Source organism: Triturus cristatus, chromosome 11 (genome assembly GCF_964204655.1).
Source record: "Triturus cristatus chromosome 11, aTriCri1.1, whole genome shotgun sequence".
Taxonomy (NCBI): Eukaryota; Metazoa; Chordata; class Amphibia; order Caudata; family Salamandridae; genus Triturus; species Triturus cristatus.
Window position 1 is genome coordinate 674,327,211 of NC_140594.1, and position 19,231 is coordinate 674,346,441.

At 43.0% G+C, this 19,231-nt stretch overlaps 1 protein-coding gene across 1 annotated transcript in view; it reads right to left on the reverse strand.

The window, feature by feature from the left end:
- SCG2 (secretogranin II) overlaps window positions 1–19,231 on the reverse strand; it is a 361,614-nt gene that overhangs the window by 186,052 nt on the left and 156,331 nt on the right. The window lies entirely within an intron of this gene.

Below are 19,231 nucleotides of genomic sequence, written 5' to 3' on the forward strand. Positions count from 1 at the left end.
AAACCTTAAAGGAGATAGAGTAGACTAAGAAACACCAGATGAGCTAGATTTCCACCACACTGTAGATAAGAATGAAACTGATTTAAATGTCTATGCAAATCTCTTAGTACAGTATGTAGAAACTATGGAAGTTAGTGATTGTTACGTTTGCATGAAATTGCCAAGCTTAGTAGCTGAAGGAGTAACTTATCATTTACCATTGACCTATGGTATTTCATGTAGAGTACTAGCTACTTTATTCTATAGAACTGGAAAGCTGCAGTATTATTATTCAAATGTAGATGTAATATTTTCAGAAGTTCCCATGCGAAAGAGCATGAACTCTGTCCTTAGTACTAGAGACTCACAATTCATGGGTAAATATTTTCTGATAAAGAAGACATTAGATATAGCTCATGCACATAAACGCAACTTAACCTGTAAATTGCATGAAGAAGAAAATATATTTTTGAATTTAGTAGAAAATAGGAGACAGGATTTCCAAAGAAGAGCCTCTGAACCGAAACCTCAGATACCTAAAAGGGCTGCAAGGGAAGACCTTTTATTAACTGTCAAGACTCATGCTGCTATGTCTCTGGACTTTGAAAAGAAAGGGAAAATCTGTCTCCATAGACTTAAAACAGACTATAACAATGTATTTATTGGTTCCAGTGAATGTGAACATAACTTCTTAGTAATTGGGGGTTGAGGACTAAAAGGAGGAACTGATTTATTGTATTTGTGGAAATAAAGCCTATTTTAGGTTACCTGATCACTGGTATGGGAGTTGCTATTTCAGAATAGTATTCCCTAAAGTCTATCATGTTTAAAGAATCACTGGAAGCAATAATGACAGTAGTGGACTAACTAGATATAAAAGAGCTAGTTTTTCTGAAATATAGATGATATATTTAGTGCATTGATACCTTCAGCGGGGGTTCTGCTAAATTCTCGGACAATTTGTCAATTGTCAACAGAAGTTGATCGGTTATCAACTTACACTGCTGGAGGATTTCTACTGATCAATACAGAATTAGTTGCAGTCAGATCTATGGTTTTGCAAAATCGACTTGCCCTTGATATCTTATTGGCAAAGGAGGGTGGAGTCTGTAAATTGCTGAAAGCGCAAATGTGTTGCACGTATATACCTGACAAAAGTGTAGAGATTGGAAGATATATTAAAAATAATACACATTTGGAAGAAGAACTGAAACCACTGGAGGTTGACAGTGTATGGAAGAAAAAAACAAATAGTTTTGCTACCCTCAGTAGTTGGTTTTCTAACAAAGGTAAAGGTATTTTAGGTCAAATATTATTGCCAATCATGGGCATAACTTTGCTAGTTCTAATTATAATGTGTTGTCGCAAATGCAGTGGGAAAAGAAAAAAGTACGAAGTGAATGAGAAAGGTAGGAAAAGAAAATTAGAAAAAATAAGACTTGAAGAATTGAAGGGAAATATCTACAAAAGAATGAAACGGTCACAATTTAAGAAAGATAAGGGAAAGAATAAAAGATTTGAAGACATCGAAATGGTAGAATGCTAAAGTTGGCATCTGATTTAATAGAATTTAGTGATGGCATAAAATGCCTTCAGAGAGGGGATTGATGAAGCAAGGTTTCTCATAAAAAGAAACTTGCTCGTATGCAATCCTCTCGAATAACCTGTAACACTATAATCAACCTGTCCGTGAGTACTAACAGTGCACCACATTCAACATTATTGTATCTAGGGGACGCTTTCCTATGTCCTTCACTAATAAGTAATCCGAGTGTCCTAAAATGGCCGCTAAAACGCGGGAATTCTTCTGCGAATGCGTCTACTACATCTACGTAGTATGACGTTTTCTGTCACTTGGGGGGAAACTTTGCAGCTGCGCAGTAGTTTCTAAAATGGCCGCTTTAAAGTAATGCACTAACGCACATGCTGTGCTGAAACTAACCTATGCAAGTAAGTTCCACTAAGCCATTAATGCAAAAGATTTATTAAGTAGATGGGGTTAGAGTAGAAGTAAGTGGTATACAGTGAATTCACTTAAGTTTGTAGTCTAATGGGTTGTCGTTTGACTTTATCAATAGTTTCCATTTGGGCCTTGGAGGGTGACCGCGTCTCTGTTTCCGTGTGACTTCTACACATGCGTAAAACGTCTGCTTGCACTGAACAAGTGAACTAAATTGACTGGCTGCCAAACTCAAGCGCAGCAAGGACATGGGAAACCAAATTTTTGACCCTACAAGAGGGAGGAGAAGAAACATTGTAAATTAGACTTACCGATCCACATATGAAATATCTGTGGGAATAAAGCTTGTGGGTATTAAAATTAAGGGGCGGGGAATTAGTCAATAGACTAAAGAAAAGTATTGCACTTGGTATGGTGTGATGTCCTCACCTCACTGCTTGGCCCAATCAAAATTACGGGTGAACATGGAATTGAAACATTTGGGGGTTGATCATACATTTGAATTGGTATAACAGCGGTAAGTTCTAGATAGTTAGACACACTTGATGCTGAGATGCTGATGCTATGCTGAGATGCTGCCCGATTTTGCTGCAATCCGACTGAAGAATCCAACACCAGGGAAATTCACGGAACAACCGAGGAGGCACATCTAGGAAGGGGTCCGGACGAGCCTGAGCCGGAGAGAGTAGCACCAGAGAGGGGTGTAACACTGGCGTTACACTAGAAGAGGTCACTTTTCCCTGTCCCGAACCTGTCCTGAATCCTTGACTCTGAGATGTCGGGGTCCTCACACCATTCTAGGTAAATATATCTGTAGGGTAATTGCTCCGTACTTGCTCTCTGTTCTTTCTCTCCTCAGGTGCTGTCATTACGTGTATTTTGATTTGACTCACAAAATTATTAATTCAGATAAACTTTTAAAACTCCTTCTGAGTCTGTGGTTCTTTAAAATAAAGTTAAATGTATTATTGTCTTTCCTCCCTATTCTAATCTACTACTAGATCTTATCGAACGTTCATTTACTCAGGACACAGGAATCGTAAAAATACTGGTGTAAAGGTTTCCTAGGGTAAAATAAAATGTATGACCAGTGGATATTTGCCAGGTCATTGCATGTATGACTGTATATGGGCCCAAATGAGTGTTGTGTGTGTGAATGTGTAGAGCTGGTAAACTCCGCTGCATCACAGGGAGGGGGACCGCTCCCCTGCTCACCACCTACCACTTTTGCTTAGGGGCTCGGTGGAGTTTGGACCCCCACCCCCTGCACCGCGGGGGCTGCGGCAGCTTATGTTATGCCACTGTTTGAAATTCGGCATCTATTCTATGGGTTCTTCTACTTAGTGGTGACTTCGGAGGGAAGGGCAGTTACTAATGGAAGGGCCGGGGCTCAAGTGACAAGTCATGAAGGGTGAACGTCGAATGCTGGTGTGAGGGAAAATTAAACAACATGAATTCTGATGCCCACTCCAAACACGTTTGTATAGCCAGTCAAGTAGCGTTGAGGGTTGTACTACGTTGAGACACTGCAATTATGTGATTCTGCATCCCTGGAATTTTTTAAGCATAATTACTATTTGTGGTACGTGCCTTTAATTTATCCACCAACACCTGCATAATTAAAGAAAGATTTTTGCTCAAACGGATTAAAAAAACGTTTAAAAGAATGAATTAATGAGGTGAAGCTTTAATCAGACACCATGAAAGTGTATTAAAAAAATACTAAACTATAGAGTTACACTGCCACAGAAAAAGGCATTATCTTATAAAGCATAATTAATTGGACTTTTCATGCCACAGAATTTAGCTTACTGGTCGCATGATATTTTGACGACCCTTGACAGGAAAATTGTAATAAACTTTTCAGTGACCCTCCCTTCCCCTAACTGACACCTTTCAGCCCCTCAACACCCTCTCCCTAATTCATTATCAGTATAACAAATATTGATACTGGAACAGGGGGCGAGTAGGTGTTAGATGGTTTGGGCTCTGTTTAAGTTTGGGTATGGATGTGGTAGGGGATAAATAAAAGTAGAAGTCTGGCCCTTGTATGTGATAGCATTAGAAGACACCTGGGAAGAAGGAATGGGAGAAGTGTAGCACGTGCTGTGACGAAGGTGGTAGGTATGGGCACGCAACACCCTCTTCTACTCATTATGTGGCCAAGAATTAGAGACGCAAATATAGTCAATTGTTTTTAAAGGTTTTGGGCAAGGAAGGAATAGCTTGGGTTAGATATCTGGGTTAGGAAGGAAGGAATACTGGGCTTAAATTCTGCCAGGCTTGACTGGAACTAAGGAAGGTATACCTTGTCACGGTTATAAATGCAGTAGTTGTTGTTAAAAAAGGAAATTGGCACACCACTCGCCCCAGCTGTCACCTCCTATTAACCAGTGTCTAACCCTGTCCTCTTTCTCTTTCTCCTGGGCCCTGCAAAAACACGTATTTTCTGAAGCAAACCTGATCACAGCAAGATGGAGGTTGTGCAGCTACCAAGGAGTCATTAGGAAACCCTACTTCCCCTTAAGATCTTCTTTGTTTGCTTTTCCCTCCTGCCCATATTTCTTAGTAAACATTCCTATTTACCAGGTGACCTCCTGCTACCTCAAGCGAACGCCCCTCACAGTTCAAATCTATTGTTTAACCCCAATGCCTGGCATGATGTGACATCCACTCGTGGCACCCTCCCTACACAGAGTCAGGGCTGGCAGTGGAAACCACAGACCCAACCTCCATTCCCCACCTTCACAGGGTGTGCCAGGGGGCAGGTCTGGGCCTCTATCGCTCGTGGATCAGGCTTTGGCGCAAGGCCTGGGTGAGGCACGGGAAGATTAGGGAAGCTAGTGCTTTCTTCCTGAAGGTGCACCCACAAAGGTGCACCCACAAAGAACACGGTTTCTTTTTTCAGTGTTGTGACACATTGGCAGTCGCTATATTGGGAGGTATTTCATAGGGACTCTGGGATTGACCACAATATCATAAGTACAATTACAGTGCAAGAGTCACTATATCACAGGTAAGAGATTATAATTTTATTCAATTTCTGTACAATTGTGTATTAAGTCTAAACTTTATTTCATTCCAGAAAATAAAATCCTCAAAAAAACAATATTAATATATTAGATTACATCATTTATATATAGATATTATATTGTACAATATATATTCACCGAGGAGAAACATCAGCTGAAGGTTAGTTATGGTTCACTTATCATAAATAAGAAATGACTGGACATTTACCAGTTTTACCAGTTTTGGTATACAACACACAATGCACACTATAAATCATGCCCTGTATGAGCTTGTTTACCTTCTGTTTTTTCACACATACCATCAGCAAAGTGGCATGGGTTATGGTGAACCCTTTCAAGTCACTCTGCAGGGCTGATGAGCCTGTAGGATGCACCTCTGTTCTAGAGTGGTACTTAACCTGAGACAATGAGCAGCATTTCATTCTACAGGTTACTGCCCACTGATGATGGCCAAGAGTCCAGAAATACATGTCCAGAGACACTAACTCTCGCTGCACCAACATATAGCAAACTCTCAACTAACAGTGGGTAAGTTCAAGCGACTGTAATCACCAACTGCATCTACCATAATGCATCTGGGAGAGCTGGTATTATTTTGCCAGGAGCACCACCCCACTGGGTAACTGAATGTTGACTCTTTCTTGACCTGCTGTGCCTCTCTAGCTTGCTCCTACCTATTATGAACGGATTCAGGGGTGGAGGGAAAGGTACGTTGGACTTATTATTTACACTTTAACTTCTGATACCCAGGTAAGATTACATGGGGGATCCGGTTTTCTCACCAGCCTCTGGATGTAGGCGAGTGTATTTGTTACTACGAAAAATGAATTTAAAAATGTGCTACCAAAATTGGTTTTACCCAAAAAATGTATGAATTTTTACTAATTACATCTATGATTTTAGCCCTAGGACCTGTTATCTGTTTATTGAACATCACCTAAACCCATAGCAGCATCACCTAGAACCGATGACGCATCAACTGCAATCTGCAAAGCTCAAGGGAGATCACTTCACTTCATTAATCACCCTCTCGTTATCATATTCTCTGGATGACTCAACCCTGCACGCGCATCTGTACCCTGAAGGCTTTAAAATCCTTCAGCGCATTGCCTTCGTTTGATTAGTTGTTTGGAAATGAATCTTCATCTGCAACAAGGTTTATATTTCTATGCCACCTTTCCGTCTAAAAATAGCTTTTTATTTTTGGACCAGAGGTTGCACGATCTGAAGGCGGTTAGTGTCATTCTCAGTACTTTCATCGGTGAATACAAACCGTCCTCTCTGACAGGACTCAGAGGAGCGTTTCCATGCTGCCTTCTCTGTCAAAATGGCGTCTGCACTTCAAACTTGGCAGTGCATTCCAAATGTGGACTTTCGTAGCACCCATTTAATTTTTTTAATATTTTGAACGAGGTTTGCATTTTAATTGTAAAAAAACGTATGTGGCTCTGCAACAAACAGTATCCATCTGCCACTCCTGAGTGTAAATAAACCAATTTATTTTAGATTCATCTGAGGCAGACACACAGTAACGGCATGTCTGGGGCTGGGATACAATAACTAACTGTTTCCCCCATTTGGGTAAATTTTTTTTTTAGCCGCATTTTCTATTTTGCATCAGCAGAAATCAAAGTAAAACACAAGTGTGGTAAATTGGGTTGCTGGTTTACTGGGGCGTGAGCCATGGTCAAGCAACAGCCACAATTCCTTGCAGGATCAACTACAAATAGTCACTACATTAACCTGTCCATAACCCTGGGTAGCTTGGCACAAAAAGCAGTCAGGCGTAACTTAGAGGCTATGTATAAAGTATTTATGCCGCACACAAACAGTAATAAAGTGGAAACACAACACAGAAAAAATTCCACACCGATTTAGAAAAATAGAGTAAATTGTAATACATTATTTGGCACCAATACAACAAAAATCCAATTATGACTTTTTAAACTTTTAGTTAAAAGCACCAATAATGGATAGCTGGTGGTGCTAGGCCAAGTCAAAGCCACAAGTTCAGGGCACCCGCAATGGAGTGCAGATCAGCTACAGTCACCAGATTAGTCCAGCCGAAAGTTGACTGTGTCAAATTTGTGCCGAGAGCCCTGTTCGCAGGGAAGGGGGCCACGAGGGGAAGCGTCATGCACGACAGCCAGAGTAGTGCGAAGAGCAGGCGTTGCTGTTAGCATTGTTGGAGCTTCCTGTTGGCGGTCTCCATGAAATCCGAAGCTATAGCACAAAGAGGCGGCCGCCGGAGCTTCGTGTTGAATGGTGGCATGGGTGATGAGATTTTAGCACGAACTGGCTTGTTTGCAGTCACAAAGAGCCAAAAAACGTCAATACAGCTCTCTGAGGCCACACCAGGGGTCCAAGACCTGAGAGTGACCACTTGAGGGTCAGGAACTCACTTCAGCTGGGTCATGGTGCTGGTGCAGGATGTTAGGGAGCCCCTTCTGTCCCTGAGGCTCCCATCAGGAGGCCAGCAGACTAGCCCTTGGAGTCATTCCGGTAGCCTGGGTTCAAGATGATGGTGCAGGGTCCAGTTCTTCTTCCCCAGGCAGGAGAATGGCAGGGCAGGAAGGCAGCAATTCAGGAAAGCAGCAATAGGTCAGCAGGCCAGCAGAGTGACTGTCCTTACAGCAGCACAGCTGTCCTTCTTCCTGGCAGAGTACCCACGGGTCCAGAAGTGTACTGAAAAGTTGGTGTTGAAGGTACAATGTTTATAACCTGGTGCCCTAGTTCTAGGAGGTGGAAGAAGCTTTTAGACAGTGACTTTGAAGTGCATGGAGTTTCCTGACTGGAGGTGACAGGACCTTTGTGTGAACGCAAAGCACTCCTTATTCAGTTGCAAGTGTGGCTGTGCTTTACCCGACTTTACCATGAAATGTTTTTTATATTACAATTGTTAAGACACAAAACATGACATACCTACATGCTCCCAGTTGGAAATTACAGCTTATAAAATTTTATAAAAAATCCACAATGTTATCCTATGGAAGAGGCAGACCCCACAGTAGTGAAAAACAAATCTAGTTTTTCACTAGCAGGACATGTAGAACATAAAAGTACATGTCCAGACTTTTAATTGCATAGCACCCTGCCCCATGGGCTACCTAGGGCCTACCTTAGGGGTGACATGCATAATAAAATAGAAGTTTAAGGCTTGGCAAGGGGATTTTCTTTTCACGTCCACATGGTAGTTTGAATCTTCATCAATCAACAAATGAAAGAGAAAGGGCGTTGAAGGGAATACTCCTGGTCCCCTTTTCAGTATATATATCAAACAAATTAAGGAGTATACCCTGAGGACAAAAAGATGTCCACATGGTATAAAGAGAGGTGCACAAAAGGGGAAAAGTTCTCCTTTTTTAAAAAGACCCCTCACTCACCAACCTAGTTGGTGACATGCTTCATCATTGGGATCCCACCAGAATAGTCAAATGCTACCCCGGTGTGCTTCAACACCTGATTACAGTGGAGCAGGGTTTTTTAGCAGCAGTGGTGCAAGTGAGTGAACTCAAGTGAATTAAAAATTGGCCAGATTTAAATCCCTACAAAACTTTAATATGCGGCAACTGGACAATGTTAAATACAGTGTAAGATATCGTGCTCGGTTAGATTGACCTCAGGTATCTTAATGGTGGTAAAATGTGAAAGTGGTCTACATGTTTCAACCTATCAGCGATATTACCAGGTTTTCTTCAGGACCTAGCTGTGTGCCCCGAGTGGTATACACGCGCTAAGGTGTACCCAACCCTTGGTCACTCTGAAACAACGCCCTCTCATCAATTGTTGAAAGGGAAATTCTGAAAGACAAACAAACAATCACACGCATTTTAAATCAATTACGTGTGCTTTGGCTCAGAGATGGTAGTTAGTGCTCCTCCCATACAGGACTCAATGTATTTAACGTTTGAAATACATGTGCTGTATATAGTGATTAGTGAATACCATGCGTGGCGTGCCCTATGTCTTGTAAGACACCAGTGAATGATAACTGCCAGTCGCACATTCACTGTGGGCTAGTAATTGGCCCGTTTTTGATATTACAACTCCCATACAACATTTAATATGGTGGGTGTCTACATGCTCAATTCAGTGATTAGAGCCTGCATGTATTGTGAGGGTTTCCAGTTAGAAAAGAAAGAATGCATGCTTATTATGCACTTAAAAAGAACTGCCAATGGGAACACAAGGGAAAATAAAGGTTTACTCGAGACGCAATTATATCGTGCCTCATGGAAGCCGGGGTCGGGGTGCTGGCTATAGTCACACTCTAAGGAAGTAAGCGAGTCATTATGTTCCAGCGATCGCATATCACATACCTTGAAAGTGGTTCGTTGAGCAGCGGAGCCCACCTGCATTCTGCCAAGATAACTTACTTTGTCAAACCATGCCACCCGCTTGTACGCCAATTGTGGGGACCCTTCACGGTGACCCGAGGATCACCGTGTGTGCATTTCCTCGCTATTTTACCAGGACTGGTGTCAGACTTCTTCCGGGTACATCATGGAAGGCGTGGTGATGTGGTCACGGTGACACGTGAACACGTCAGTGGGGGTGTGGCCCAGTATTGGGTGGAGACGCTATTCCAGGGAGCACTCAGTTTGTATAGCGAGACTTTCAAGGGATTGACAATAAATGTTGCAACCGGGTTGTGACTGAAAATGAAATCTGTATGTCTATTTTTACATCGCTGTGAGCACACTGTATATTTTGGGCTAAACGGTGGATTACGGGGATCGATCACCCTTCACAAAAAGCTCTGCAGGGGCTTACGGATAGAGATACTATGACATCATCTAAATCGCTGTAAGCGCTCTGCATAGTCTGCGTTACATGATGAATTGCGGGGATAGAACTCCCAAGGGCGGGTGGATACAAATATTATGACATCATATAAATGTGAATGCAACTCTCCTGGTGAGCCACGGCAGAATACTTGTTAAAAGGGAAAGTACCACGGGCTGTAATGATCAAGGCATTAGGAGTGTGGTTGTGTGCCAAGGACAATGCATGTCGTGTGCAGGTAAACTGATTGGCCATATGTATAAAACATACGTGATTGAATTTTCTGATGGAATTTGTGGTTGGTCTGGTAGTTGTGCATATTTAGTATTCACCCCATTGTTTCAAACAGTATTACGATTTTCTCAAGGACCCTAATGAGGCTCTGGTAGTCACGTTTCTATGTGTAGATGGTCTATAGATCCAACGTTGCTCCTTTTCAAAAAGAGGTTGTAGGCTTTTATCTTGAGTTTTGATTTGTTCAATTATTGTCCACTTCAAGTCATTGGTTGTGTGGTTGGCCTGAAGAAAATGTTCTGTGAGTCTTGTTGTCACTTTCCTACACCTGATCGTGCTGCGGTGTTCACAGATTGTTTGTTTAATTTTCCGTCATGCCAACATATTGGAGGCTACACGGGCAAGTAATCAAATATACTATGTTGGCACTATTGCAATTTGTATGTGCCAGTTGTGTCCACACTTTCCCAGGTTCCAGTGTGAGTGTTTGTGTGTTACGGGTGAGGTGGCACACACTACAATTCCCGCATGGGAAGTGGCCCACGATGTTTGGTAGGCCCCATGCGTTTAGAACAGGTGGTGGGTTATCCCGTCCTTTGTTCCTTGGGCGTGTGCTCACTAAGCAGTGTTTCAAACTCCTCGCTTTTTTGAAGGAGAACAGAGGTTTCTCCAACTGTAAGTTCCCTGTTTTTAGGATGCCCCAATGCTTGTTGATGGATCGTGTCACTTGGTTGGACGCCGTACTATATGTGGTGACACAAGTGAGTGGTATTTCATCCTCTACAGTTCTCTTGTCTTCCAACCGGGCATCTCTCGGTTGGTTCTGGGCTCTTTTTTGGCATTTATTCAGTATTCTTTCATGGTACCCTCTGTCTGTCAATTTTTTGGTGAGATCCACTGCTTGGGTACAGTAATCTGTGGTCTTGCTGCAGTTGCGGAGCAGCCTGAGATACTGGCTATAGGGCAGATTCTCCCTTAGCGGTTTTGGATGGAAGCTCTCATATCTAATATTTTGGCAGTAGGTTTGTGGTGGGTCTTTGTTTCTAGACAACCGTTCTCTTTTGTGGTTATGACATCAAGGAACACCATACTGTTGGGGTCCCTTGTGTGGGTGAACTTCAGGTTGTGATCACAGGTGTTGATCCACGAAATGAAGTAGACAGAACATCGTTCGGTCCTTGCCAGATGACAAGGAGGTCATCGATGTACCTCTTCCAGAACGTGATATGTGAAGAGAAAGGGTTCTGTTCATTGAGTATGAATTTCTTCTCAAATTCAAAGACGTAGAGCCCGGCCACACTAGGGGCAAAAGTGCTCCCCATCGAAGTACCCCCAATCTGTGGTCTGAATGAAGTTTGAATCTTCATTCAGGCCACAGAGGCAGGTCTGGGACGTGTTTTATGGTGCTATTTAAGTGGGTGGCACGATAAGTGCTGCAGGCCCACTGGTAGCATTTAATTTACAGGTCATGGGTATATGATATATCACTTTACAAGGGACTTCCAAGTAAATTAAATAAGCCAATTGGGTGTAGACCAATTTAACCATGTGTTAGGGAGTAAGCCCAAGCGGTTTAGCACTTGTTAGAAGGTAAAGTGTGCAGAGTCCTAAGGCCAACAAAAAGGAATTCAGCAAAAAGTGGAGGGAAAAAGGCAAAAGGTTTGAGGGTGACCATGCACAGAGTGCCAGGTTCAACAACGAGTATTTTTGTGCCTCAAAAAGCACTGACTGCTGTGAGGACCTAATTATGCTGCAGGGTTGACTAGATTAAGTGGCAAGAGCAGGCAAATTATGCAGCATAATGTGGAACATTTTGTGATTGTATTACTTCATTATTTTGACATTTTTGCTCATGTTTACGCTATTTGGGCAATGATTTCACCTCAATGACACCTGTTAAACAACCAAATACAGCAATAAGCAACTGAAAACTGCTCAGCCAACTTTTGTGAAGGGGTTTCTACTGTGCAGGAATACATATTGCTAAGTATTTACTAACTTTTGGTTTGTCTAAGCTAGCAACAAATATTGTTTATTGTTAAAATCAGCAGATTGTAAAGCAGATTATGGATTAGGTGGCAGGAGTGGCTAATTCATAATTATGCGAAGACGCCACAGATTCACAGAGTTCGACTGACCCTACTTATAGTGGATTGTTCAAGCTCAATGAGAAAGTGTATTTTGTGTTCTACTGATAGAGTAGGGCTTATTGATATGAAGTGGCCAACCAACGAGCGTCAACAATATTGGTTTGATCAGAAATACTAAAGCAAGTGTTGCATTGATCCCGAAGTATATATTGAATTAGTATGTGTAATAATGAAATGCTAATTACAAACCAAAGAAGGATGAAGCAGCAATTTAAAAATCTCATAGGTATAAGAAAAAGATCTTCTGAACATTAGTGCCCATGTTGGTGCTAGCCTATTTGAAAGTGGGAATGCTTTTTTCAGTTTATAAAACTTGTCCTACCAATAGATCCTACAGCTAATCAATGTAGTTATAGGCTCTGAGACATGCTGAGCCCACTTACGAAAACATTTGCTGGGATACTGCTTGAGCGACTGAAAAAGTAGGCAGAAGTAGCTGATGTTATCGCATTGACTCATACTGGAATATGCAAGAACATATCACTGAAGACAGTAATATGGACCTGATTTATATTTGTGCAGAATGTATACTTTGTTGCAACTGTGACAGAGTATACATTTCGCCAAGATAAAGGTCCGCCCACCTGATTTAGGTGTGGGCAGACCACAGGTTAAATCACGGCAGAAAGTACCCCATCTCTGCTGTGATTAAACCCCTTCCAACGGGCCTGGGGAGTAAGAGCCGGGAGGCAGACCTCTAATTCTGCCCACTTGATTCAGATGGGTGGAATTAGAGGTAATTTTTCACTGCCGGTCACTGCCAGGAAAACCCTGGCCAACAGGATCAATGAAAATTGCTAAATCTCCCCTCGCCATGGGAGAGGACTTCCATGGTGAGGGCAGCATTTTTTTTTTTCAAAAAGAAAATACCCCTTCAGGATTTTCTTTTTCAAAAATAAAAGAAAACCAGTTTGGTGCAGGGCTCCAACATGTTGTCAGAGCTGTGCAACAAACTTCACAAAGCATTGATGGGAACCGCTGTGACGGTGGTACCTGCCAATGTTTTAACCCCTTCAGTGCCCGCCCCTTTCCCCGCCCTGTGCCGGCCGTTACATTAGCGGGCGGGGTTTATGACGAGCTGGACTCGTCATGGGCACAGCGCAATCGCGGCCCATGACGAGTCCAGCTCGTCATGGGCACCGAAGAGGTTAAGAAAGGACTGCCTGCTTGGCAGTCATTTCTCAATGTGGCAGGCGGAACTTGCGTCAGGGCGACGGAGTCATTTACTCCATCACCCTAACAGAGAAACAGGCCACCCGCCAATATCTAAATTAGGCCTGATATCTTTTACTATTGCCAGAACCTTAGAAGTCAATCCATACTGTTACACTTTGTAGATTCTTGAACAGCTTTTATCCTTGTGGCTAAAGCCCATTTGTAAGAAAAGCGACGAAAAATCGGGGCGCCGCAAGAGCATTTTGTGATTTTAGGCAGGGTTCCTAGATTTTTTTAGTCTTTTATGACATTTACGTCTGCATTTATCCATATATATTTTTAGCCACTTTAACTGTTTTAATTCGTGTTTATTTTGTGCACTGGGAAAAGTAGGAGCTACAGCTTGTGTCTTTCCACATTCATTCAGACAATGCACACTTGCACATATATGTTAAAGAGTTATATATATATTTATATGTGCACAAAATGAAGAAACATCATACGCACCCAAAAACCTTAAAATAATAGAACATGTATTTCAAGAGCCAATGCAAATAGCGAGACTGATAACCTGCTCACGATTGGCAGATGATGCTGACATGGTCATGAGATTTAAAGAAATATTCTACAACGTTGCCCATTCCTACTCTGAGACTGCAACTATGCTTTACCACTAATCTTTCTATGTGGAATATTGTGCATTGTGTATTTGTTGAACTCCTCTTCGACAAAATTCATGATGTCATTTCATTATCTTACAAAACAGCTAAACATTATGTAGGACATACATATCAATGACCAGATATCTTTACATAAATGTTCAGGGTCATTGGCATTCCATGTGAAAGCAGATTCTACTGCTAACTTTGGAAACATCCTTGCATTTACTTTCCTTGTAAGCACACCTGATCAAACAACTTTTATGAAGTGATTGAAATATTCCATATTATTGGAAATAGCAGTTACCGACGTCAAAAGTACTCAATACATACATCTAATCAAGGATGAAACGTCAAGTCTGCTGTGGGTGATTTATGCTGAATCTGTACGTTGAATACAGACCTTAAAAGCAAGTGCCTAACTCACTGGTTCCATTGCTCTGCATAGGAAACATTCCTGGGTTGACCTTGTTCTGCTAATGTCAGAGTTTCACATTCAGGAGACAGATTGAAACCTAGAACGCCTGACTGCAAATTATGAAATAAGTTTCATAAAATTAGTAGCATTGTTTTATAAGAAGTGATATTATTGTCACAAAAACGACTGTAAAATCAATCTTTTTTTTTCTGAATCTAGCCCTGAATAGTTGGTGTGTGGGAATTATGTGATGGTCAATTGTACACAATGCCTTTAGACAGGCCTTGCTCTCACTGTCCAAACTGCTGTGAATGGTTGAGAGCTACGACACTTGCAGCTCCGGCCCTTCCGGCCTCCCTTACATAATCTACGTTAATGTCTTGTTTAAGTAGTCCGCATCCACTTCCTGCAATGCCGTGCAGATAATAATCAGAGGCAGCAGTAAAGCTTGAGAGGTTGGGGCAGTGAGCCAAAAAAGTGTTCACGCCAAGTTAGTTGGAGAAATTTAAAAATGTGTCTTCCTTTTCAAAAACTATGTGCTCTGAGGCCTCTCGAAACCCAACTTGTCAGACAGCTCCACCCACTTCAGCCATGACCGCTCATGGAATGTGTGCCAGCTCAGGGAAAAGAAATGCAGATGGGCCCCAATACAAACACTCAACATTAATGAGTGGAAGAATAGGTCGCATACTGCTCGTCACACCAGCAAGTTGCCCCAAAGGACTGTGGGAAATGTAGTGGCGACGGCGGGTACGCCTATGCCACGAAATGTAAATAGAACAGTATGTGTTGCGTTAGCCATCCCTGGACATGTGTTTCGAGGTAGTTGCCTCTCGTCAGCAGGGAGCAGGTCAGTGTAAAGGGGTGCCGCGTGGACTGCCAAAATGTAATTAAAAGCAGGTCAAGTACCTCTCCTGGCGCGCAGGTGCAGAACCAAGGCTCGTCAGCCCGTTAGCTCAAGGAAGCCGTTTAAATTGTGGAAGAATAGGTCGCACACTGCTCGTCACACCAGCAAGTTGCCCCAAAGGACTGTGGGAAATGTAGTGGCGACGGCGGGTACGCCTATGCCACGAAATGTAAATAGAACAGTATGTGTTGCGTTAGCCATCCCTGGACACGTGTTTCGAGGTAGTTGCCTCTCGTCAGCAGGGAGCAGGTCAGTGTAAAGGGGTGCCGCGTGGACTGCCAAAATGTAATTAAAAGCAGGTCAAGTACCTCTCCTGGCGCGCAGGTGCAGAACCAAGGCTCGTCAGCCCGTTAGCTCAAGGAAGCCGTTTAAATTGTGGAAGAATAGGTCGCACACTGCTCGTCACACCAGCAAGTTGCCCCAAAGGACTGTGGGAAATGTAGTGGCGACGGCGGGTACTCCTATGCCACGAAATGTAAATAGAACAGTATGTGTTGCGTTAGCCATCCCTAGACACGTGTTTCAAGGTAGTTGCCTCTCGTCAGCAGGGAGCAGGTCAGTGTAAAGGGGGGCCGCGTGGACTGCCAAAATGTAATTAAAAGCAGGTCAAGTACCTCTCCTGGCGCGCAGGTGCAGAACCAAGGCTCGTCAGCCCGTTAGCTCAAGGAAGCCGTTTAAATTGTGGAAGAATAGGTCGCACACTGCTCGTCACACCAGCAAGTTGCCCCAAAGGACTGTGGGAAATGTAGTGGCGACGGCGGGGACGCCTATGCCACGAAATGTAAATAGAACAGTATGTGTTGCGTTAGCCATCCCTGGACACGTGTTTCGAGGTAGTTGCCTCTCGTCAGCAGGGAGCAGGTCAGTGTAAAGGGGTGCCGTGTGGACTGCCAAAATGTAATTAAAAGCAGGTCAAGTACCTCTCCTGGCGCGCAGGTGCAGAACCAAGGCTCGTCAGCCCGTTAGCTCAAGGAAGCCGTTTAAATTGTGGAAGAATAGGTCGCACACTGCTCGTCACACCAGCAAGTTGCCCCAAAGGACTGTGGGAAATGTAGTGGCGACGGCGGGTACGCCTATGCCACGAAATGTAAATAGAACAGTATGTGTTGCGTTAGCCATCCCTGGACACGTGTTTCGAGGTAGTTGCCTCTCGTCAGCAGGGAGCAGGTCAGTGTAAAGGGGTGCCGCGTGGACTGCCAAAATGTAATTAAAAGCAGGTCAAGTACCTCTCCTGGCGCGCAGGTGCAGAACCAAGGCTCGTCAGCCCGTTAGCTCAAGGAAGCCGTTTAAATTGTGGAAGAATAGGTCGCACACTGCTCGTCACACCAGCAAGTTGCCCCCAAGGACTGTGGGAAATGTAGTGGCGACGGCGGGTACGCCTATGCCACGAAATGTAAATAGAACAGTATGTGTTGCGTTAGCCATCCCTGGACACGTGTTTCGAGGTAGTTGCCTCTCGTCAGCAGGGAGCAGGTCAGTGTAAAGGGGTGCCGCGTGGACTGCCAAAATGTAATTAAAAGCAGGTCAAGTACCTCTCCTGGCGCGCAGGTGCAGAACCAAGGCTCGTCAGCCCGTTAGCTCAAGGAAGCCGTTTAAATTGTGGAAGAATAGGTCGCACACTGCTCGTCACACCAGCAAGTTGCCCCAAAGGACTGTGGGAAATGTAGTGGCGACGGCGGGTATGCCTATGCCACGAAATGTAAATAGAACAGTATGTGTTGCGTTAGCCATCCCTGGACACGTGTTTCGAGGTAGTTGCCTCTCGTCAGCAGGGAGCAGGTCAGTGTAAAGGGGTGCCGCGTGGACTGCCAAAATGTAATTAAAAGCAGGTCAAGTAACTCTCCTGGCGCGCAGGTGCAGAACCAAGGCTCGTCAGCCCGTTAGCTCAAGGAAGCCGTTTAAATTGTGGAAGAATAGGTCGCACACTGCTCGTCACACCAGCAAGTTGCCCCAAAGGACTGTGGGAAATGTAGTGGCGACGATTAATGACTGCAATGAATTTTACTTGAAGCGGCCCTCACACTTGAAAGGAGCATTCCTCTGCTACTGTTTTTGTGCCCGTTGCTCATAATTAAGCTATACAGGGTGGCAGCTCTATTTTTAGGTCGATCATTCAAGACCTCTTGTATATACTTTAGCATACTTTAGCATATACTTGTACTTTGTGGGCTCTGGAGATCAGCCCTAGGACTATTCTGCTACCACTTAGGGACCTTTTTTCTGTTCAACTGCCTGTATTTAACTGTCTTAATAGAAAACGACCAGTAGAGGTCAGTAAAATACCAGAACTGCTTTCTGCTTGTTCAACTGCCTCTATTTTAATTTCTTGATAGAAAACACTCAGTAGAGGTCAGTAGAATATCAGAATTGCTTTCTGCAAAGGGACTTTTTCTGGCAACTGCCTCTATTTAATTTTCTTGATAGAAAGCGAGCAGCAGAGGTCAGTAAAATACCAGAGTCACTTTAGTATTTTTCCACTTCTATTCATGAATACATACAAAGAAAGAAACCGTTTTCACTCTGTATGTGTAACAACCGGGAGCCTTAATTATAAGCAATCTTTGCAGTCACACCGGATTAAGGTAAATGTGACCATGAATAAATTGAGTTCATTCATTTAATGTAGGGATGGAGTTTTGCAAAGATAGGTTATTGCACTCCTTTTGTTTATGCTGTATCCATGTTATCTGCATGCTCATTGACAAAATGGTTGCATATTTCCACCATGATTGTTTACTGAGTGTTTGGCAATGTTATACTTTGGGCGCGGCATGCTATGTTCGGCTTGTAAAAAGGCACTGAACATCCTGAATGACTTATGCATCAGCTCGCCTTTTCTTTACTGTCAGTCCTGGAATTTTAATTTATGATAAACTGAGCTTATCTAAAGTCTAAGAGTCTACAAAACGATCAATTAATCAATCAGGATTTATAAAGCGCTGTTAATCACCTGATAGGGTATCCAGGCGCTTGCTGAACCCAGAGGTATATTCGAACAGCCAGGTCTTGAGGGCCATTTGGGGTTCCGGAAGTGAGGTGATGGTCTGGAGTTGCATGGGGCGTCTGATCCAGGTCTTTGCTGTGATGTGAAACACAAAAAATCATTGACTAGTAGCATGGCTCATGTTGATGCTGAGTATGGTGCCGTTCCAGTTAAGACCTATTTAACTAAAGTGCTACCTATAATAACCTATAGGCAGGGCCACTTAATTATACAATTTTGCAGCCACAGCCTTTGCTGCATAAATGTGGATGTGCCTCATTTTCCACATAATCCATCAACTTCTGCATAGTCTGCAGATGTTAACATAATATTTTAACACTTTAACAAAAACTGTTATGTTGTTGAAAGAGATAAAAAGTTACTAAAAACGTGGTGGCACTGTTGCCATGCAGCAGAAGACCCTTTGTCAAGGCTGACTGGTCCCCTTTCTGTTTCTTAAAGCTGTATTTGGGTGTTAAACTGATACTAATGAGGTGAACGATTTACAACGGAGACGTTAGACATTAAATACCGCACCTGTTACACTGTAGGAGTAGTGTCTAAGTGGTGCTATGATCAGGGGAGAAAGCCTCCTAATCAGTGGAGAATATCCACACAATCAGAAACAAAAAACCGATCAGCACCCACTATTCTTTGAATAATTCCAGAGGGATTGCACGTGGAGATTAACCATGCACAACTACTAATCAATTGAACTGGTGTGGTGGTCATCATGGGCCAGAACGTATTTTAGATTAACTGAATTGCAACCTAGGATCGATGATTAATATTTGAATTGTAAAGATCAACAACTTTTCTATTTGAACCGTAGAAAAGAAACAATATGTGTCTGAAACACGGAAGTTATTGAATTACACATAGGCCCTGAAAAAGTCCCAAGATGGGATGAAACGCATTGGCTACTTTTGGAGGATCAATTTTGTAAAGAATAAAGGATTTCAAAATCAA